This window comes from Pantherophis guttatus, chromosome 4 (genome assembly GCF_059756535.1).
Source record: "Pantherophis guttatus breed Tessera chromosome 4, ASM5975653v1, whole genome shotgun sequence".
NCBI classification, from domain to species: domain Eukaryota; kingdom Metazoa; phylum Chordata; class Lepidosauria; order Squamata; family Colubridae; genus Pantherophis; species Pantherophis guttatus.
Window position 1 is genome coordinate 114,064,199 of NC_142066.1, and position 24,900 is coordinate 114,089,098.

Genomic DNA, 24,900 nt, shown 5'->3' on the forward strand with positions numbered 1-24,900 from the left:
TGAGGTCAGTGTCTGTTCAGGAAACACTATCCTATCCTCATTCTGCATTAACTCTATTTCTCTTGGCGATCTTTTCACAGAAGTTGCAACCACTTAAACTCTCTACTAACACAAATTGGGATTTATTTATTTTTTAGAAAATGTTTCATTCTAGTGAAAGCAATATAAATGCCTAAATGGAGGGTGGGGGCTATAGGGTATAGGGAAATTATTTTAAAATCAATTAGTCAATTTAATTAATTTCTTGCCACCAAGTTTGTATCCAGGATGCATGTTTTATCATTATAATGCATAATAATTACCTTTTCTACTAACATCTTGTACATATTTTTCTTACAGTAAAATTGATATAATAGACTAACGTGGTTTTTTTACTTTACTTTTATTTATATTTATTTATTCCTGCTTTCAAGTCCATTTTGATTTCTGACAACTGCCAGGCCAAGTCCCTGCAGTTTTCTTGGCAAGAGTTTGTATGTGGCTGCCATTGTCTTCTTCCTAGGACTGAGAAGGAGTTATGGGCCCAAGGTCACCCAGCTGAACATGGGAATCTAGCAACTAGCAATTATTGCTTTTCCTATGTTCCACAACATATAATAGTATTGAGTTTTTATGATCCTGGTTCCTAAGGTAATGAATTAATAATGATAAATAAAAGAAAACAAAGATGGTAAAAAGATTTGGGACTTTAAAATTCAAACAGAAAAGCACCTGTCAAATAACGCCCCCAGAGTCAATATTGCAGAGGATATTGCATAATATTGCACAGGCCAAAAATTCGGGATTTTGGATGTTGCAGCTCAGGAAATAACAAAATAGAAGAGAAAGAATATGAAAAAAACCCCACAAAATATAAAGACCTGCAAATAGAAGTAGAACAGCTATGGCAAAAACAAGTAAGAATAGTACCAATAGTAATAGACACCTTGAGTGCAATTCCAAAACATCTGGAACACCACTTGAATACAATGATAAATCCCATCATTCGACTGCAAAAATCATTTTCCAATTTATTTGGAACAGCTTACATCTTTCAATGATAACTTTAACACTATCACACAAGAACATCTGCCTATCTCAGGTCATTGGGAAATACTCAATAGGTGGATAAAAATGGCAAATCTTGTCTAAACATCTGACTGACTAACCTTAATAGAGTGAGAAAATTGCTAAAAGCAAAACTGAACAGTGCAAACACCGTCTAACCCATCAATACCTGGGTCATACCTATGATGCGATACACTGCAGGATTGTTTAACTGGACATAATTTGATTTGGATAGTTTGGACTGCATAAGAAGAAAACTGATGACTATCATTATTCATTACGTCCCCATAATGATATTGATTATACCTGCCCTGCAGAAATGGATGCAGACAGTTCCTTCAAGTCAAACAAACTGTTGAAGAAAAAAAAGGATATATTAACTGATTATGTAAAAGACAGTCAAGTTCAATCACTGAGGTACATTAAAAACTGGAACTTACTGAATGTGCAGGAAATAAAACATGAATATCAAAATAATGTAATAAAAATAAGAACAGAATGCTGGCAAAGAAAAGCATTAGATGGTTTCTTTCTACAAAAGATTAAGGGGAAAGTGAATAAAACAATAAACCTAGGAAGGGCATATAAGGGCATATAAGATTTGTTCCCAACATCCTATCCTTTGTAAGAGCCTAAAGACCTGGCTCTACCAGTTGGCCTGGAGACCCAAGATAGAAATGTTACTGTGGAGATGGCTGCACAGTAGAGAACAGCCTTCACCCCTCACCCCACCTCCTCATTCTCTGGTCCCCATTTGTCCATCTGCTTTTAACTAATCATATTAATGTAATTTCTTTTATTTTTCTTGGTTTCTTTTATTGTTTGTTTATCTATTAATAAAGATTGTGTTATTTTATCATTCTGTTATTTTACTATCACTTTGTTCCCACTTTCTTTTTATCTGTTCCTTTATTATTGTTATAAGCTGCCTAAAGTAACCCTAAGGTAAAGGTAAAGGTAAAGATTCCCCTCGCACATATGTGCTACTCTTTCCCGACTCTAGGGGGCGGTGCTCATTTCCGTTTCAAAGCTGAAGAGCCAATGCTGTCCAAAGACCTCTTCGTGGTCATGTGGCCAGCATGATTAAATGCCAAAGGCACACAGAACGCTGTTACCTTCCCACCAAAGGTGGTCCCTATTTTTCTACTTGATTTTTTGTGTGCTTTCGAACTGCTAGGTTGGCAGAAGCTGGGACAAGTAACAGGAGCTCACCTTGTTAGGCAGCACTAGGGATTCAAACTGCTGAACTGCCGATCTTTGGATTGACAAGTTCAGCATCTTAGCCACTGAGCCACCGCATCCTTTGTAGAATAACCCTATGGTGAGGCAAATAAATTTAATAATAATAATATAACATGGATCATTTAAAAAAGAACATGAAGACTTTGACTGCTCAAGAGCAAGCTATTTGAACTAATACAGTCAAGGCAAGAATTGAAAAATCATTTTTTGATTCAAAGTGCATATTGTGCAAACAAACAGAAAAAACAGTAGATCATATACTCAGCTTTGCGCAAGAAGACTGCACAAGATGATTATAAACCATGATACAATTGCCAAAATGATTCACTTTTTCATTTGTAAAAATTATCATGTCCCAGTAATTAAAAATTGGTGAGAACATATAATTGAAAAAGTAGTTAAAATGAGGAGGTGGAAATTTCTAAATACAAACTGATAAAATCTTGGTGCAAAACATACCACTTTTAACAATGGCTAAAAAAAATGTAGTTAATTTATGTGGCAATACCAGAAGGTATTAGACAAAGAATTTGAGAAAATGAGTATCAAAATCTGACATAAACAGGCTATGGTAGTCTCAATGTGTATATATCAAAACCTCTTGGACAGTATTTTGAAAATTGGTGCCTTTTCAAAATTTCCATCCAACAATTATATTGCTTAGATTTGCACATATGCTATATGACATCTTAGGTTCTTGGGAAGAACCTGATGTACTTGAAGGTCAACACCAGTTAAAGAATTGGCAGTTGTAATGTGTATTTAGTAATAATATCCCAGGTCCCTGAGAGGCACTTGACAGGTGGACAAAAATGCCATATCCATTCTAAACATTTGGATGACTTATGTGACCAATCATAATCTTAGAAATGTATAAAGCTGGGTGGCATGCAACAAAAGCAATAATAATAGCAATTAAGAATCTAAATGTCAGAAGCAAAAACATAGCTAAAGCAGTCAAACAAAATCTACCATACACTCTAACTCAAGAATTGGGAAAGACGCTGGGATATTTTTGGGGGCATTGGTGGTGTCTCTTAAACACAGTCAGGGTAGGTGCCAGACTACATCTTGTGGGATGTATTCCAGATGAAGCTACTGTCATTGAGACAGCATGCTTCCTAACTTCCCTTGGATGAAACTGCTTTAAAGATCAGCATGCCAATTCAGGGCAAATTGGGGAGAAGCCCTAGAAAACCAATAATACTTTACTAGGTCCTATGCCACGAAAACATATTACCGTATATGTTACTATGCATATTATCACATATGAGAGCCTATTTGGACTAGTGGTTAGTGGCATTAGGCTACAAAGCAGGAGAATAGAATAGAATAGAATAGAATAGAATAGAATAGAATAGAATAGAATAGAATAGAATAGAATAGAATAGAATAGAATAGAATAACAGAGTTGGAAGGGACCTTGGAGGTCTTATAGTCCAACCCACTGCCCAGGCAGGAAACCCTACACCACTTCAGACAAATGATTATCAAACATCGTCTTAACTATTTCCAGTGTTGGAACATTCACAACTTCTGCAGGCAAGTTGTTCCACTTATTAATTGTTCTAACTGTCAGGAAATTTCTTCTTAGTTCTAAGTTGCTTCTCTCCTTGATTAGTTTCTACCCATTGCTTCTTGTTCTACCCTCAGGTGCTTTGGAGAATAGTTTGTGGCAACCCCTGAGATATTGGAACACTGCTATCATGTCTCTCCTAGTCCTTCTTTTCATTAAACTAGACATACCCAGTTCCTGCAACCGTTCTTCATATGTTTTAGCCTCCAGTCCCCTAAATACCTTTGTTGCTCTTCTCTGTACTCTTTCTAGAATCTCAACATCTTTTTTACATCGTGGCAACCAAGACTGAACACAGTATTCCAAGTGTGGCCTTACCAAGGAATTATAAAGTGGTATTAACACTTCACGTGATCTTGATTCTATCCCTCTGTTTATGCAGCCCAAAACTGTGTTGGCTTTTTTGGCAACTGCTGCACACTGCTGGCTCAAATCTAAATGGCTGTCCAAGACCCTCTCACAGTTACTACTATTGAGCAAGGTACCACATATACTGTACCTGTGCATTTTGTTTTTCTTGCCTAAATGTAGAACCTTACTTTTTTCACTGTTGAATTTCATTTTGTTAGATAGTGCCCAATGTTCAAGTCTGTCAAGATCCTTCTTTATCTTGAGCCTATCTTCTGGAGTGTTGGCTATTCCTGCCAGCTTGGTGTCATCTGCAAATTTGATGAGTTCCTCATCTATCCCCTTGTCCAAGTCATTGATGAAGATGTTGAAGAGTACTGGGCCTAAAACAGAGCCTTGGGATAGTCCACTGCATACTTCCCTCCATGTAGATGCAGTTCCATTGAGGACTACACAATGAGTGTGGTTGGTCAGCCAGTTACAAATTCATCTGGTGGTGATGTTGTCTAACCCAACATTTTTCTACTTTGTCTAGTAGTAGGTTATGGTTTACTTTATCAAATGCTTTACTGAAGTCCAAGTAAATTATATTGATAGTATTCCTCTGGTCCACTAATTTTGTCACTTTGTCAAAGAATGCAATAAAATTAATCTGGCATGATCTATTTTTGACAAACCCATGTTGGCTTTTGGTTATTACTTTATTTGCTTCTAGGTGTTCAGTGATTCGTTGCTTGATTATCTTTTCCAGAATCTTCCCTGGTATTGAGGTCAGGCTGATAGGTCTGTAGTTTCCAGGATTTTTTTTTCTTCCTTTTTTGAAGATGGGAACTACATCAGCTCTTTTCCAGTCCTCTGGCAGTTCCCCGGTGCTCCAGGATCTTTGAAATATATAGTTCAGTGATTCTGAGATCTCATCTGCCAGTTCCTTCAGAACCTAGGGGTGTAATCCATCCGGTCCTGGTGATTTAAACTCGTCTAGGGTAGACAGGTGTTCACTTACCATTTTCTTTCCTATTTTTACTCGTGTTCCTAATCTGTTTTTTGTGGTGCTGTTTTTGATAGGTTGGACTGTTTTTTCCCTTTGTGTAAAGACAGATGCAAAAAATGAGTTAAGTAGTTCTGCTTTCTCCCTGTTGCTTATTATCTTCTTGCCACTTTCTCCCAGCAATGGACCAATTATTTCCTTGACTTTTTTCTTGTTTTTAACATGTTGGAAGAAGTTTTTTTTTGTTGTTGTTATTTTTTACTTTTGTTGCAAGCTTTTTTTCATTGTGAGCCTTAGCTTTCCTCACTTCATCTTTATAGGCTCGGGCTATTTGCTGATATTCTGCCTTAATTATTTGCCCCTCTTTCCACTTTTTATACATGTCCTTTTTATCTTTCAATTTGTCAGAGAGTTATTTATGCAGCCATGCTGGTTTCTTTTGAGAGCTGTTATTTTTCTTTTTCATTGGTATTGTGCTAGACTGGGCTTTTATAATCTCACTTTTCAAAATTTCCCAAGCTTCTTGAGTTTATTTTTTTATTTTATTTCAAATTTATATACCGCACCTTCTCCCAAGGGACTCAGGGCGGTGTACAGCCAGATAAAAACATACAATACAAACATTAAAAACAACTAAAAGAATATATATTAATTTGGCCCCAATTTAAGATAACAAACCAATTAAAAAATATTTAAAAATATGTTAAAAAATATGTTAAGCCAGCCCGGCTTGCTGAAAAAAGAAAGTTTTAAGGGCACAGCGGAAGACACCAAGGTCTTGGATTCTCCTTATCTCTGGGGGCAGCTGATTCCAGAGGGTAGGTGCCCCCACAGAGAAGGCCCTCCCCCTGGGGGTCACCAGCCTACATTGTTTGGCTGATGGCACCCTGAGGAGGCCCTCTCTGTGGGAGCACACAGGTCGGTGGGAGGTCATTGGTAGCAGCAGGCGGTCTCGAAGATAACTAGGTCCTATGCCATGGAGAGCTTTAAAGGTGGTAACCAACACCTTGAAGTGCACCTGGAAGACCACTGGGAGCCAGTGCAGCTCACGCAAGAGCTGTGTTATATGGGAGCGCCAGGTGGCTCCCGTGATTACCCGTGCGGCCGCATTCTGGACCAGTTGGAGCCTCCAGGTGCTCCTCAAGGGGAGCCCCATGTAGAGAGCACTGCAGTAGTCTAGGCACGAGGTGACGAAGGCATGGGTGACTGTGCACAGGGAATCCCGATCAAGAAAGGGCCGCAACTGGTGAATCAGGCGAACCTGACAGAAGGTCCCCCTGGCTACAGCCATCAGATGTTCCTCCAAGGACAGCTGCATATCCAGGAGGACTCCCAGATTGTGCACCCTCTCCGTGGGGGCCAAAGACTCGCCCCCGATAGTCAGTGATGGAGTCAACTGACTATATCGGGATGCCGGGAACCACAGCCACTCAGTCTTGGAAGGGTTGAGCTTGAGCCTGTTCCTCCCCATCCAGATCCGCACAGCCTCCAGGCACTGGGACATCACTTCAAGGGCAACGTTGGGGTGGCCTGGGGTGGAGATGTACAGCTGGGTGTCATCAGCATACTGATGGTACTTCACCCCAAAGCCATGGATGATCTCACCCAGTGGCTTCACATAAATGTTGAACAGAAGGGACGAGAGGACCGACCCCTGAGGCACTCCACAAATGAGAGGCCTCCAGGTCGATCTCTGCCCCCCTGCCAACACGAACTGCAACCGGTCTGAGAGAAAGGAGGAGAACCACCGTAACACGGTGCCCCCCATCCCTAACTCTTCCAACTGGTGCAGCATGATACCATGGCCGATGGTATCAAAAGCCGCTGAGAGGTCTAACAGGGCCAGAACAGAGGAGCAACCCCTGTCCCAAGCCCTCCAGAAGTCATCTACCAACGCGACCAATGCTGTTTCCATGCTGTGCCCAGACCTGAAACCTGACTGGAATGGATCTAGATAAGATGTTTCCTCCAGGAATTGTGGAAACTGTTGCGCGACCACACTCTCAACAACCCTTGCCACAAAGCGAAGGTTGGAGACAGGACGATAGTTGGCTAATACTGCCGGGTCCAGGGAAGGCTTCTTGAGGAGAGGCCTCACCACCGCCTCTTTCAAGGCAGTGGGGAAGTGACCCTCACTCAGTGAAGCGTTGATAATTCCCTGGAGCCAGCCTTGTGTAACCTCCCGGGAAGCCAGTACTAACCAGGAGGGACACGGGTCCAGTAAACATGTGGCCACACTAAGTCTCCCCCAAATTCTGTCCACATAATCAGGAGTAACAGAGTCAAACTCTTCCCAGATAACGTTCTCAAGACTATTCCTCGTCACCCTGCCCGAATCTACCCAGTCAGAGTCCAAATCCCCCCGGATCTGAGCGATTTTGTCATACAGGTATTGTCTGAAATCCTCGGCCCTGCCTTCCAGGGGGTCCTCCCGCACTCCAGGATGGAGCAGGGAGCAGGTCACCCTGAGCAGGGCAGCCAGACGATTCTCTGATGACACAATATGAGCAGAAAAGTTGTTACACTTTGCCACTTTTATCGCCACTAGGTAGGTCTTAATATGCGACCTTACCAGTGTTCAGTCAGATTCAGCGAGACTGGCCCTCCAACCGCTCTCCAGGCATCTTTTCCGGCGCTTCATCTCCCTCAGTTCCTCGGTAAACCAAGGAGCCATGAGGGATCGGCACCAGGTCAGAGGCCGCAAAGGCACGACTCGATCCAAGGCCCCACCAGCCGCCCGATCCCAGGCAGCCACCAGGTCCTCGGCCAAGTCATGTGCCAGATCCTCAGGAAGTGGCCCAAGCTCCATCTGGAACCTATCAGGATCCATCAGGCGCCTGGGGCAGACCCATCTTGTTGGCTCCGCCTCCCTGCAGCAGGGTGTAGCAGTTCGAAGGTCCAGGCGAAGGAGCGAGTGATCTGACCATGACAAGGGTTCCATGTCTATATACCCTATAACAAGACCACTCAACCACTGGCCAGAGACAAAAATCAAGTCCAGAGTGTGACCCCCCCCTGTGGGTGGGGCCATGAACTAACTAGGTCAGGTCCATGGCCATCATGGAAGCCATGAACTCCCGAGCCATCTCAGACATTTCACCAACAGATGGCAAGTTGAAATCACCCATGACCATAAGCTTGGGTGTATCAACTGCCACCGTGGCTATCACGCCGAGTAGCTCGGGAAGGGCCGTTGCCACACAGCAGGGAGCCAGGTACGTAAGCAACAAGCCCATCTGAACCCCATGACCCCATCTCACAAAGAGGGATTCACACCCAGCAGTCTGTGGCACAGTGGTCTCCCTCAGACCAAGATCTTCTTTAATAATAACCACCACTACCCCACCCCTCCCCTGGGCCCTCTGCTGATGGAATGCTCTGAAGCCTGGTGGGCACATCTCAACCAGGGGGACCCCTCCCTCCCGGCCCAACCAGGTCTCCGTAATACCCACCAGGTCCGCTCCCCCCTCCTGTATAAGATCGTGAATGAGGGGGGCCTTATTTACCGTGGACCTGGCGTTGCACAGCATCAGCTGAAGGCCCAGATCCTGAGTATCTGTGCCACCTAGTATCCGAGAGGAGCCTTGGGGACCGGGGCGCGCAATTGCTCTCAAACAGCGGGTGCACACCCCCGACACATGATGTGGTCCCTTGCTCCCGCCATATCTGCCCCTCCCATCAACCGCGCTGATGGTACATCCCTCATTGGAATAGCCCTCCATCCCCTCCCCAATCCCTCATCCTCCACCTTCCAAACCGCCACAGTTGTTTTCCCCTTGAGTATTCTCATCCATGGATTCCTTTTCAAGCTCTCTCTAAGTTTATTGAAATTAGCTCTCTTAAAGTCCAAGACCCTAGTTTGACTTTGTTCTACTACTTCTGTTTGCATAATCCTGAATTCCAATATTACGTGATCACTTGCCCCCAAGGTTCCTGTAGCTTCAACACCTTCTATCATTTAATCTCTGTTAGTGAGAATTAAATCTAATCTGGCTGATCCCCTTGTTCCCTTCTCTACTTTTTGGGAAACAAAGTTGTCTGCTAGGTTTGTTAGGAACCTGCTGGATCTTCCACTTGGTGCAGAGTTTGTCTCCCAGTTGATGTCAGGGTAGTTAAAATCCCTCTATTACTATTGTGATGTGCTTCCTACATACCTTAGTTAGCTGACTAGCAAAAAAGTTCATCTACGTTCTCTGGTTGGTTGGGTGACCTATGGCAATGTCATTTCCCCCCCTTTAACATTGACCCAAATGCATTCAAGATAATTTTCATCATTGTTGTGCTCTATTTTTGTAGACGTGTAGTTATTTCCAGGGGTGAAATCCAGCAGGTTCTGACAGGTTCTGGAGAACTGGTAACGGAAATTTTGAGTAGTTCAGAGAACTGGCAAATGCCACCTCTGGCTGGCTCTAGAGTGAGGTGGGAATGGGAATTTTGCAGTATCCTTCCCCTGGAGTGGGGTGGGAATGGAGATTTTGCAGTATCCTTCCCCTGTCATGCCCATCAAGCCACGGCCACAATCGGTAGTAAAAAAAAATTGATTTCACCACTGGTTATTTCTTATATATAGTGCAACTCCACCTCCTCTTTTATTTGGTCTATTTCTTTTAAATAATTTATACTCCTCTAGCTGTATGTTCCATTTGTGGGTTTCATCCCACCAAGTTTCTGTAATGGCAACAATATCATATCTGCCCTCATTTACTTGAATTTTTAATTCACCCTGTTTATTCCTCATACTTTGTGCATTGGTATATAGACATTTGAGTCCATTTTGATTGACCCTGTGTTTACTGTCTATATAACCTGTGTTGTGCCTGACTGTCCCTACTTTCTTGCCACCTGTTTAATTAGTGCACATGGTATGGCACTCACTATTAAATGCTTGGTTTTGCTTGACAGCAAGGCTGATAATCTTACCTGCACAGACATCTATGTTACATGCACTAATAACCCTATTAATTTTCGATTGCTGAGGACAGAAATGTTCTGAATCAATTAATTCTCTGTCCCCGCTGTTCAGTTTAAATGTTTATCCAGAAAATCTGTGAATTTAATGCTAAGTAACTCAGTCCCTTTGTTTGATGGATGCAATCCATCTCTTTTGTACAGTTTTTCATTGGACCAGTTGTAGACATCATGACTAATAAAACCAAAGGCTTCCCTTTTACACTACTCCTTTAGCCACACATTAAACTCTGCTACATGCTGGCCTTTCCCTTTTTGTTCCTTATATACTGGTAAAACCTCTGAAAAGATAAGCCTACAATCTATACTACTAAGTTCATACCCCAAGCTCTGGAAATCATTCTGCACAGAACGTACATCCTTTTGGGACAGATCATTTGTGCCAAGATGTATAATAGCATCAACATCACAGTCCTTACTGGCATACTTGACTATGTTAAGAATACATCTTTTGTCTCTGCTGGCAGTAGCACCTGGCAGACATCTGACCTCTTTCAAAACCTCCATATCTTTTCCTAAATTTACATCCCTTACAATTGAATCACCAACCAGAAGGTGGCTTCTCTTTTTGGATATCATTCAAATCAGTTCAAGTCCCACCTTAGCTGTGAAAGTCAGCTGTGAAACTTTGGGCCAGTCACTCTCAGTCCAATCCACCTCACAAGGTTGTTTTGAGAAAATTGGAGGAAGAACATGTGTTGGATATGTCTGCCACCTTGTGTTATTTGTCAAAATAATAAAGGCAGGAAAGAAAGAAAAGAAAAGAAAAGAAAGAAAGAAGATAGATAGATAGATAGATAGATAGATAGATAGATAGATAGATACATAGATACATAGAGATATAGTGTTTTGAAATAACTAGTACGTACCCAGAAATCCACTGAAAACCACTGCAACTAATCAAAGATCAAAGATATTACATGGGCTTGACAGTGTATGGTCTTTATTGTCCATAGCACTGCATTTTGAACTAGCTGCATCCCCATGCAGAATTCCCTGGAGTAATCCATTTTTTCCAGTTCTTCTTATAGCAGGCTCTTAGCTTCCTATGCCCAAAATACGCAGGTAAGAACTAAGAAAATTGATAAAGCATGTTTTTTAAAGAAAAAAGAGAAACATTACATAGCCAAAACCATGTTCGTTTGTTTTCTATAACATTGAACTATGATTATTCAGCAATATCCAGATTTTCAGTGGTAATTCTATACAGTTTTAAGGACTACATAAAAACACTTGCTAGAGTCACATTCAATTGTACTGTGTGAGTGATCTCCCACCCTCCACCCCCATGGCATTAACACCATGAACATCATTTGTCCCACCTTTATTTACACATTATTATTACATTTTTATATGTATTCAAATAATTACCAACTTTACGTGTTCATAATATTGTCACAGTGGAAATTCACTGCTTTTTTCACCAGTTTAGAAGTTTTCATCTTTAACAATCTTCACATTTCAGCACTAAAAGGGCCAGTTTCATCACTGCATAGCAGTTGTGCCATTTGTTGATACAATCACAGAGTTCAAAAGCTCTGTTTCTAATAAAACATTTATGATTATTGAAAATGCTTTTAGCCTGTGGATGTGTGGGTTCATCAGGTAAACAGACGTAAGACACCCATCACAATTTTCAGAATACATATTATTAATCCAGTAATAGCTGATGAAGCCATTACAGTCTGCCATGGAAATCCTCCTTTGCTCATTAATCAGCAGGCCTATAAATAACATCAACATTGCATCAGCTTTCTATGCAGTTTTGCAGTCTCTCAAGGTAAAAGCTGTAGTAGCCATTGCAATACCTGTAATACTATATCACCTATAAGGAAGATGGAACAAAGAAAGTATTTTCCAAATTTATATTTTAAAATCTGAAAATTTACAATAGATCAAATGCTTTTTAAGCTATTAAGTTTAACAAAACTATCTAAAACATTTTAAAGTATTGTTGGATGCTGATGTTTGTGAGAACATTGATCTGACAGCTAAAACAAATATACTGTAATTGGAGAATCTGATTGTAAATAACAATCATTCAGTCATAAATAAAATATTTTTCTAATTGTTTGCTAGTGCAAATATTGCTAATGCAACATTTATATCTATCCAATTATCACTACCACGTATTATATACATGGCAACTGATATATGCAATTGCAACTATATCACAAGTGTATGTATATTTTCAATGAAAATACTTCACAGACATATACACAATACATGAACCTGTTTCATATATATTATATTTAATACAGTTACATAACTCTTTCAGGTTGATGTAGAAAAGCATCTACTAAAAATAATTCTCATTCTGGTATGTATTAATCTATTTTAGATGGACAAAAATCATAACATCAACTTTACTAAGTGAAAATCAGCATGGTTTTCTGCAAAACTATATCCTAATTTATTAACCTTTCAGAATACCAACAACATGCATGATGATCAGAGTGATAGGATATTTTAAGTTTTTTTGCCCAAATGCTTATGGTGCAAAGTTGTCATAGGAGAAGAAGAAAACTCCTCTTATGGATCAAATATCTCTGTCCTGTCTGATTTTTTAAAAACAAAAACAAAAAAGCAATAATGCAAGTAATATTCCAAAGGACTTTGTAGTATAAACAATGAAAAACAGATAAAAATCCCACAGGTTTATATCACATCCATCCTTTGTGAATAAGGATAGAGTTCTTTAGAGAAAACAAGTATTACTGCAAAGGAAGGCAGACACCAGGCCAATGTCCAAAATGTTTCAATTGAATGCAAACTCAAGGCATGTTTCCAAACAATAAAAAGGAAAAGAAATCAATAGAAAAGGAAGTACAGAAAATTTTAAAAATCATTAATTTAAATATAGGTTTCCTGTTGATACTGGTAGTCATTCAACAAAGAGATGAGATCCATGGGTAAGCTTGGTTGTTGTTGTTTTATCAAATTCCTATTCCACAGCCATTAGTTTAAGTCGGCAGTGAAGAGACGTATAGTAAAGTTCTTGTATACAATTATCTTACTAAAAAGGTAATGTCTGCAGCTATGGCTAGGCAGGTTATTAAATGAGCTATAGGCACTGCAAAAAACTTAGAATCTGGAAGTTTTAAATTCTGGTGCTTCAACTGTACTGTGTACTGAATTACTGTACTTGTGATGGTTTAAATAAAAAGAGATAATTTCAGGCTCAAGGACGATTTCAATATAATTGATATTGAAACTTTGATTCAGAATAAACAATGCAAAGTGAAGTACAATGGAACAAACAATATTTCTCATAACCATGCTGGGTTATTTTCCACTTATAAGAGGCTGGGGGTAGAAATGATATTGAGACTTGATGTTGTGAAAATCAGCTTCTAGAATCTAAATCAAAAATAAAGCCTGCTCTTTTGCACATAGAGTTCTTATCAGTAGTGGGTTGCTACCGGTTTGCCCTGGATCTGGCAAACTGGTAGCAGCGGCAGCAGGAGGCTCTGCCCATCCACCCGGACACTTCTGTGCATGCGCAGATGATTTACATGTGTGCATGAGCGAGCGAGCGCCCACGAGCGAACTGGTAGTGACAGGTTTTGAAACTCACCCGTGGTTTTTATGTACGGTTCATCTATTGAAAGATATAGAATACCTCTGGAATCCATTGATACAATATGAATTAGCTTTGGAATTTTAACGAAACCAATATATTTTGAAGCATATTTCTTAAAAGATTATTCTTTTTGCAATTCTATATAAAATACAGTACTAATCTGTATTTGTAAACATGATTTTTATGAATGAGGACATTTTAATAGACTTTTCACTAATCCACTTTTTCATATAGATTGCAACATTTGGAGAACTTTTCTAAATCAAAAAGTGTAAACGTGAGACTCCTCCCCAAGATGGCTGATGAATGATAAGAGTCTTTTTCTCTCCTACTGATGAGCTGCTGTTTTTGCTGTCAAAGCAAGTTCTCTGGCAGTTCTGCTTCCTGGATTTGAATGGCAGTACTCGGGAATGACTCAAGATGAGTTTTGGATGGCCGTGGACCCATTTGGGAAGGGGAGTCTTGAAGATTTCAGTTCCCTCTAGAAGTGGTCAAAAAGTCACTGGTTCAATCCATCTTCCTGTCAGTAATTTCTTTTTCTTAAGTATGTCTGGATTTTTAACTCTAACTTTTTGAATTTATTGTTTTACTTTGTTTTTTGCATTTAAAAGTTGACCAACGATTGAATGCTGATTATGAGCCATCGTGTCAGAGTGGTTAGAATGCAGTATTGCAGGCTAACTCTGCTGACTGTCAGGGGTTCGATCCTCACCAGCTCAAGGTTGACTCAGCCTTCCATCCTTCCGAAATCAGCAAAATGAGGACCCAGATTGTTGGGAGCAATATGCTGACTCTGTAAATTGCTTAGAGAGGGCTTTAAAACACTATGAAGTGATATATAAGTCTAAGTGTTATTGCTATTTATTTCAACCCTTTGCTGGACTCTAATTGGGTTTTTTTTTTTTTCCCGTTTGATTTATGTTGTTCAGAATAACCCTTTTTCTCTCCATAAGGAAGCACAGCATGTGTCTGGATGGTGAAGTGCTTTCATTTGACTTAATATTGGACTCTTTAAAAAGGTAAAGGTAAAGCTTCCCCTCGCACATACGTGCTAGTCATTCCTGACTCTAGGAGGTGGTGTTCATCTCTGTTTCTAAACTGAAGAGCCAGTGCTGTCTGATGACAATTCCGTGGTCATGTGGCCGGCATGACTAAATGCCAAAGGCACATAGAACACTGTTACCTTCCCACCAATGTGGTCCCTATTTTTCTACTTGCATTTTTAATATGCTTTCAAACTGCTAGGTTGGCAGAAGCTGGGACAAGTAACAGGAGCTCACTCCGTTATGCGGTGCTAGGAATTCAAACCACCAAACTGCTGACCTTTCTGATCAACAAGCTCAGGTTCTTAGCCACTGAGCCACCACGTCCACTCATTGGACTCTTACCACAGATTTTTTTGTGCTTTTTGAATTTGCAAAATATTTGGAGTTTATCTGTTTTGAATTTTTCTTTTAATCTTGGATTGAAATATCCAGATAATATACTTATTGTTCTCGTCTGCTTCAATGTTTTTTGTTCCCTGATCAATTTACACAGAGTAACAATTTATCAGATTACAGGCAGGTGATGGTAGCTGAAATCTAAGAAAAGATTGGATAGTATGCAGCTTTAGGTTGAAAGTTTTTTTTTTAAAAAAAGATTGATTAGGTGATAATAGCCATGGAAAATATGCACAAGCATTTAATTTTGAATAAAAATTCACAAGAAGGCTCTGCTGTGAAAGTTGCAGACCAAAGAGATATTCCCACAGCTGAAGAACTAACTGAGTTGATCCCATACATCTCTTCAAAGTTCAAGCCTGCATATCTTTATAATACTAAGAGTCTGACTGAATGGAAAGTGACAAACTCTTTTTTCCTACAAACATTGAGGGAGATTGGAGGATGGATTTATTACATTTAACTGGAAACCACTTTGGACTTTCCTGGGAAAATAGAACCACTGTGGAGATTGAATCTATTATATTTAATCAGGCAAAAATCGATAAGCGATGGCATTAAGTAACAAATCTGGATATTTGATCCAGGACAAATTACTTTTAACTTTGGGGATGATTTGGAATAGATAATAAACTGTGGAAAACTTTCTATAAGTGGATTACAATAACGGTTTAGTAACAGAAAGTTTAAGCTTGTCATTATTATTGATCATTGCACAGTCCACCAGATGTTCAGACTGGATTTGGCATTTTTGTCTACCTATTGAGTCCTTTCCAAAGATCTGGGATAGGCAGAGGTGGATGTTTTATGATGTTACAAATATCGTGGCAGGATGGAAACTGTTCCCAGTAAAGCTGTCTTTTGTAATTGACTGATGGCAAATTTGTCAATGCCTATGGTGTTCAAGTAGTGCTCCAGTTGTTTTGGGATTGCACCCAAGGCACCTATTACTATTGGTATTATCCTTGCTTACTTTTGCCACAGTCATTCTATTTCTATTTGTAGGTCTTCGTATTTTGTTATCTTCTCCAATTCTTTCTCTTCTATTCTTCTGTTTCCAGGCACTGCCGCATCCACTATCCAGACTTTTTTGTCTTTCTTATCAACAATTGTTAAGTCCAGGCTGTTATGTGGCAGGTGCCTGTTTGTCTGGATTCTGAAGTCCCAGAGCAATTTAACTTCTTCATTTTCTATGACTTGTTCTATTTATGGTCCCACAGGTTCTTGCTTACAGGCAAATGATATTTCTTTCAGATCTTCCAAAGCACTATTGTTGGTTCTTTGTCATGCCGCTGCTTGTAATCAGTTTGTGTGATCTTCTTGCAGCAGCTTACCAGGTGGTCCACTGTTTCTTCAGCTTCTTTGCATAGGTGGCACTTATTGTTGCTGTCTTTTCAATTCTGGCTTTGTATGCATATCATCATCATCCCTGTTAACTATTAATATAATATATAGAAGGCGTCAATAATTTCAAATAGATTTACTAGTTTAACAATTTGGGAGGACTGTTTTAAGAAGGGATAGGAATCAATATTATAGTAATGTATTAATTATTATTCAATGGGGGAGGTAATATATGTGTATGCATTGGTTTTTTTCTTTTATTTTTGATCTACTTTTTAATGTCTTGATAGTTTTGTGTTTGCCTTTCTGTTTTGTCTCTTTTGCTTGTTTTGGAGTTTTGTGTTTTAGCTTTCTTTAGAATAAAATAAATAAAATTTAAAAAAGAAGTGAAAATAGTAGCTAGGTTTGGTTTATGATATAGTTCAAAATAATTAGATTAGTTCACAGTCAAAGGCAAACAAATAACTTTTTCTCCCAATATTATTTTAAACTATTTTATTATTCTGATGTATGACAAGGACTTCGTGGCGTCACTAGTAATATCCAGTTCCTTGCCTTAATCAAATATTGAAATGGAACTCAGGAGATGATAATTTATCTGTTATTTCAGATAACAATATGTTTTGGGGTGGTCCTAACTTTATTCAATTGCTTAGTCACTGTAACATCACTACCACTACTATATAGTTTGCCAAAGCTCTTCCCACAACAGCCTGCTGTATTGTCTCCATCATCAGATGTATCTCAGAAGTTATTTTCATTTTTAATTAGCCTGTCAGTGGCAAACTGGTGAGTAGGATTTAACTTGAACCTTTCAAGAGTTGAAAAAGATGTGTTTAAACAGAAGAGGTGGTGAACAGTTAGCTGGATTCCAAGCGCAACCTTGATAAGCAGTGATGCATTAAAACAACAAATAGGCTGCCCTTTATAACACTCTCATTACCACTGGCCTCTTTCTACTGCACTTTAGTTTCAATGAAACATGCACCGAAACAGCAGTGGAACTTTAGAGTCAAAAACTTGTTGTTGTCAATTATTTAGCATTCCCATAAACCATTAGGGGTCGTCAAAAATATCTTTAATTGATTCCATCTCTACCTACACTACTTATTATTTATTACTATAACAAACTTCTCCATGGGAACAGCTAATTGTGCCTCCCCAGTGGCCACTTTCAGTGGAATAAGCATTGTACTGTGATGCCTAAGACGCTGTTGAAAGGTCTACAGTATTTGGGCTTTGATTAAAACTGTATTACATGTGCACATCATCAGGCACTGAGAAAACAAAACACTATATATATTAAAGGCCCTTGTGCTAAAGAGCTTAATGTATCCTTTTTTTTTTTTTTTTTTGGTGGGGAGAGGAGAAAAAGAGAGAGAGAGTGAGAGATTTTCAGTATCAAAAAAGCGAGAGAATATTTTCATGTCCTCTAGGGAACACATTTGTAATAGGAATAATACTGTATTCTCGTGCACAATAAGCAGACAAAGTGCACCAGCTGCAATAAGAAAACATTTTTCCCTCTGATACACAAGTAGCAATTGCGGTTTTAGTTGCACTTTTTTTTTTAAAAAAATGTCTTGATATTATTATTTTTTAAAGGAATTGTTAATCTGGTCTATAATAGAAAAGACAGATGTTAAGTAAATAATAGACTACACTTGGAGTGAATTGTTTTGTGAAAAAAAAGATTCCATCGGAAATGCCTCACAACAACAACAACAACAAAAAAGGATGATCGGGACAATAAAACATCCATGTTTATGTTTTCAAGAATGCAGTTGAGCAAGATGTGAAATAATATCAGCTGAATTATTATTTCACTGAATATTTTCACAACAGATGTAAACACTCTAAATAAAGGTGATTGTTTTAACATCTGTAAGTAATGAAAATGGTGTTTTGTACATGTGGGTGTGCCTATGGGTATCCTTGAATATTTTGTGATAAAAATATAGCATTTAAATGAGACATAATATTGAAAATTATTTCTGGAGTATGAAATAATTTATTTTATTAATGTAGATAAACAGATGGTAATTTCAGTAATAATATTGTAATAATACAATACAATTTATTTAAGGTTTCATTTTTTTTCAAAGGTTGGGCTTAACCTTTCAACACTTAGAAGTAGTTCAGAGACAGAACCATTGAAATGCCAGAGATTGAAGTCTGAAAAATAGGTAGGTACAAACAAAATATATTTTTATGTATACTGTCATTTAATTAATTGTAACTGTTACCATGCATTTAAAATTATCTTTGAGATATTAATTTTTTAAAGAGCCTTAGTGGTCATACCATTAAGTACCATTATGTTCATAGAATGCTCATTTACATAAATGGAGAAAAATGTCAGAATGTATTTTTTTGAAAAGAAAAAAAAAAACCAGTGGGAAATGCAGTTCATTTGTAGGCAAAAAGTACCCTCCCTGATGACACATTCTTCATTCAGCGGAGACAAAGGGAAGACTATCAAAGACTATCTTGTCCCTCTTCTCAGGTTTCAATAATTGAAATTCCCTCAAGTGTCTCCATTACTCAAACTAGACGAATTGTGTAGACCAAATCTTGATAGATATGAGTATATCTGTCCTCAAAATGTCTTTCAAATTCATCTCAGCAAACTACCTCCGGGCCAAATTGCAAAAACCCATGCCCAGCGTTCAGAAACAATTCATCAGATGGCACTGAGAAGATCACTCATTAAAGACTCAGTTCTAATATGTTCAATTGGATTCATTCTGATTTTAATTCAAGGAACATTCCAACCAACCTTGTCCTCCTCAGCTGCATTCCAGGAATAAAACGAATTCATCAGACATGAGAACAGAAACTCCAATTGATGCCATTTTTCTACATTCAAAGAGTAATTTGGGTAGCATTCACAAATCTCTTGAAATCGATCAGTCTTCTAAAATATGGTAGTTTGGTTTTCACGAACTTAGAAATATCTGGGATCCTTTGGGATATTATTATCTAGTATATTTAAAGGAGAAATGATTTCAGCTTTACAAACTACTTTAAGATATCTTTGACATGTTCTGACATTTTTGTTTTGAAAATTTTCATTGTGAAAGCAGTCATTGAGCCAATTACTGTAGCATGTGCAAAAATATGTCCTTATTGAATTAATATGATGGTCAGATTTTGATTGTAACAGTAGCATACAGCACTACTTTGTGTGTGTGTGTGTGTGTGTGTGTGTGTGTGTGTATGCATGTATTTTGTGAACTATCCTAAAAATACGAGTTCCAGGTGTAACTATAAAAGAAGAGACAGACATCATGATCTCGGGAACTTAAAATATATTATTCACTTAGCTTTCATTAGCCTCTGCTAACATCGTCAGAGTGTAAAAACTATCATTGAAGAGATATTCACTTTTATGCATCATTGATCGATTTAGCCATTGCTAAACGCGATCAATAGGCACATCGACTTGCTACTGGCTTACCAAGCATTGAGGCACCGGGAAAGATCCTGCAGGATGAGCAGAGACCGACTTCTATTGGGGAGTAGAGATCGACAGTACACACACACACACACACACACCCTTTGGGCATGTAGATTTGTCCTGTGGAAGCATAGCCAGCCGGGGCCGAATGCCGAAGAGCCCAACAGAGCAGCTTCAAGCCATAATAGGCATGAATAATGAGTAACAAGCCAGGCCGGTTACAAGATCATGAGCAAAACAACAAACAAATTTGGTTAATATATCAAATGTGCCTGTGATGTGGAGGAGCAGTGGTGTGTGGGAAGGTGCCAGAGAAGATGCCGTTAAAGCAATATCTGACAGCTCAGCATCATTCCCTGGGGATGGGCAGCCCAAGCAGTGCACAATAGGAGTGCATGATAGAGGAAGCAACAGGAGCTAAGCCTCCATTGATTAACGCATCTGAAGTAAAAATTACAGAGCTAATTGAAGGTGGGAGGTGGATGGATGGGCCTATCATGTGTGCAATGGCTAAATTGATCAATGAGGCATAAAGGCGAATATCTCTTCAATGGTAGTTCTGACGATGTTAGCAGAGGCTAAATGAAAGCTAAGTGGATAGATAGATAGATAGATAGATAGATAGATAGACAGATAGACAGACAGATAAATAAACAGACAGACAGACAGACAGGTGATAGAGAGAGGGGGGGAGGGAAAGAGACGGAGTATTGTTATCATAGCTATGGGGTGACAGAAAGGGGAAGAGAAAGACAACATAGTGATTTCAAAAATACAACAGCAAAGGGAAATAGTGCCATAAAGCAACTGTGAACAAGTCCCTAGAAGAGTAAATGTTAAAGCTTTTTGAAGAAAACATTTTATTCTCCTTCCCAAAAAGTTCTATTTTTAGTCTGAAAATTGAAATCAGTGAACATTTGGCACAGCCCTATTATTAGGATATGCCATAAATAAAGTATGAAGAACATATTCCAAAACAATTCTCCATTACAAAGCATTTTAAAAATAAATGTATAGTATCTATTTCTTCAATTGTACAATAGATTTTTCAACAGCGCTCTGTTAGGAAATGCTCATTAACTTTTTCTGCCCTTGTTGTGTCATATTGTGACAACATCATGATGTCATCCTTGCCTAGAAACTTGTATCTTTAATACAAGTTTAACTTTTACAATAAATTTAAACAATCCTTAGCCCAAGATAATTCAGTGCCACAAAACAGATAAAGTAATATCAAATCTGAGGCTATTATATCAGTTTTATTAAGAAACACAACCAAAGAAATTTTGCTGGCTGAAAAGTTGGGATGATAGGGAGATAGAGGTGAAAATTATCCCCTGGCATTTCTCAGGTACTTAGCATGGAACATAAGAAAAAATTTCTTACAGATGTTGTGATGTGAAAAAAAGTTTGAGCTAAGAAGGTCTAGCAAGTAATGAAATAACTTAAGTAATAATGTCAAAATATTTCAATCATGTTGAAAGCCAAAGTCTTTGAGATTGTTGTATTTAATGATCATGACACACTGTAATAGAAACTAGCTATGTAAAAGAAACCTATACCAGATTTCTACACTAAAATATATTCAGCCAAACACAAGCAGTAAAATCGAATGGAATCAAATCAAAATCTGCAGAAAACATAGGAATGTTTCTGTAAGATTCGTATATAAACTGATAATTATTTTACAATTTTAAGGAAATATATGAAAGATCTATAGAGCTATGATGGCGCAGTGGTTAGAATGCAGTATTGCAGGCTAACTCTGCCTACTGCCAGAAGTTTGATCCTGACCAGCTCAAGGTTGACTCAGCCTTCCATCAATCTGAGGGTGGTAAAATGAGGACCCAGATTGTTTGGGGGCAATATGTGGATTCTGTAAACTGCTTAGAGAGTAATGTAAAAAGCACTATAAAGCGGTATATAAGTCTAAGTGCTATTGCTAATACTATTATGGAATATGTTTTAAAGACATATTCTTTACAAACTGAGGACTATATTAGGATTGTGTTTTGTTTCAGATGGACTCAAACCCTACACAATGAAAGTGAGTTTGGGTTATTTAGAAAGCAAAATATCCAGCTGAAAGAAAGGAAGGCAGTCCTTGAGCAAACTATTTATAAGTAAGAATAAGCAAAGAATAAAATGTGCTTTAAAAATTCTGTATGGGCTTAATGTTAGCCACTATATACATTTAGGGATTTATGTATGACCCTTTAATTTCCATTGCAAATTCTGATAAACTAAAATTCAGTGCTATTGAAATAGATGGTACTAGCTTTCATCTGTACATTCCAAAGAAATGTGTCTAACTAGAAAGTGCGATAGACTTTATTTGCTGAAGTTTATACTATATCCTATGAAGATGATTAGCTAACAGATCACATGACCTTGAATTGCATCACACAATACATAATTATATTATTATACAAAAGTAAACTGTATTGTGTGATGCAATACATAATACAATACCATCTATCTATCGTGAGAAGGAGAGAGATGTATACTGTTCTATATTGATATATAGAACATGTGGAATCCATTGTTGTTTCTACATATGGTTCCTATTTTTGAGCTTACACAAAATGTTCAATAACACAGGTGCAGACATCTTAAGTGATTTAGAATTTGCCAAGGTGCATACAGTGTTGGTTAATTAGATTACTGCAATGGGAATAAAAAGAAGCCAAATAAATATTTCATTCTGCCATCTCAACTATAACATTATATATCATTGTTGCAAAATGTTTAGCAGTTTAACCCATTTGTATTAATACATAATACAGTACTTATTTTATACATTTGATCAGAATAAAAATAGAAGATTTAGTAACATGCTAGTTTCCACAATGTCAATTGCAGCACAGAAAACCATCTAACATCAAAGACCTTCCTTTTCAGCTAGCAAGTGACCTCATTGAGTGGAGGTCAGGGAGGTGGATAAAGAAATGAACCAAAAGAAGCCTTGGGTATATTAATTTTCTTCTTTGTTTGATGCAAAGCATTTTCTTCTAGACTCAATTCAATGTTAGCTTCAAACATAATCACTGTTTATTATAAGGTGTGCTCAATCAGAAACTCTTATGTTTACAAACTCCACAGATATTGGTTCTACTGATTGGTATAACTGATTGGTGCTCATCTAAATGGATTAGCAGAATCAATATAAACTCCTGAAGCTAAAATAGACAGAAAGAAGTAAAGGTTTGGATTAACTATTTTTTTCCAGGTCTCCCATCCTGTTTAGTCATCATTTTTGCCACTGCTACTGATGGATTTATTCTATATCTCTGCTGCCCCCTTCTTTTTTCTTTTTGTTCCTGACAATTCTTAAAGACAGTGATCATAAAAAGAATGCAGGATGATGGGTAAATCTGAAATGGACATTAAAGGAGGAGAACAAATATTAGTTAGGCCATGTGAAGCATAAATGCAGCGAAATGGAGCTAAGCTAGGTATTTTAGTGCCAATTATTCTATAACAAATAAAATAGTGAATTATATTAACATAAATTCCTTTTATAAGGAAGAATTCTTGTAAATTGTAGAAATGCTGTGGAATGGTTGCATTCATCTTAGAAAAGAGAAAAGGACACTAATTCTACTTTGAAACATCTAATGATTTGGGCCTTCCATATCAAACTATTGAATGGAAATAGTTATAGGTAATCATTTGATTAGAATCTTTCATTCAATGTCTGTTCAAAGTTACAATAGGACTGAATAAGGAGGAATTATGATGGGTCTGCAGAGTTCCAACCATCACACAGTGTCCCTGTTGTGATGTGATTGCTAGTGATTATGTCACAGCAAGTCACAGTCACATGATCATGATTTCCAATATTCCCTGCCAATTTCTCAATAGCAAAGTCAATGAGAAAGACAACAGGAAGTTGGAAGTTGTGATCACAACTTTAATGACCTGTGCAGTCCTCTTTTAATGACAAGAAGTCATGTTTTATCACATCATTTTGTGACAGTGTTCCCAGTCCCATTGGCTATCACTACCTGAGGACTACCATATATTACAGGATAAGCAGGGATGTGATTACTTCTCATTACCTCACTTCTCAGAAGAGAAATTTATCAATGTTTTGCTGCTGGATAACAGTCAAATAGCCATAGGATTATAATCAAATTAATTTAGAAAATAAGTATTAAAATAATTTCTTTGATATCAACTTTTCTGCAACTTGTTTCAACATAATTTTTGGCAGCCTATACTTAATACCATCCATGTTACTTAAGCATGGAATCTAACCTAGAAAATCTGGAACCTTATTCACTGGCCTTGAGTCAGAATCATATTATTTGCTTCAAATCTTTTTAAAATCATCTTTAACTTAGAAATATTTTGTTCTTTGAGACCCAGATGAGACTAGAAAACAAAGTATTACATTGGTTTGCTTATCACAGTTATCAATGTACTTGTCTCTCTGAAATTTCCTGTGCTAACAGAAAGGAAATGTACTATTAATAGACAGGAAATGCATGTTTTGACTTTGCTGGTTGCTCTGAACAATGAATCACTGAATCATAGAATGTAGGAACTAAAAGGACATCTAGTCCAACCCCTATTTGTTAACAGTTCTTAATGTCAGAAAATTCCATTTAATATTTAGCCTGATTCTTTTTTCTCTTGATTTTAACCTTTTGGTTCTTGCTATGGTAGTTCTCCTGTGATTCTGCTCCTAGTTGTTCTATGTACCTTTTAAAGCATTCCCAGAATAGGACATAATATCCCAAGTGGTTGAAGTTATTATTTTCAATAATGTAGTTGCAAAGCCTCTATTAGTTGAGAACCAATTTGTGGTAGTGGTAAAGGTCCTGGCCTAGAAATTGGGAGAATGTAAGTTCTAGTCCTGCCTTAGGCATGAAAACCAGTTGGGTGACTTTGGGACAA

The 24,900-nt window shown here is 38.1% G+C and overlaps 1 long non-coding RNA gene across 3 annotated transcripts in view; it reads right to left on the reverse strand.

The window, feature by feature from the left end:
• Positions 1–24,900, reverse strand: part of LOC117655012 (uncharacterized) — an 81,951-nt gene that overhangs the window by 37,800 nt on the left and 19,251 nt on the right. For all 3 annotated transcript variants that reach the window (XR_015733977.1, XR_015733978.1, XR_009620933.2), the window contains 2 exons: positions 2,260–2,363; positions 1,354–1,399 (listed from right to left, as the gene is read on the reverse strand). This is a non-coding gene — a long non-coding RNA (uncharacterized LOC117655012). The remainder of the gene's footprint in view (positions 1–1,353; positions 1,400–2,259; positions 2,364–24,900) is intronic.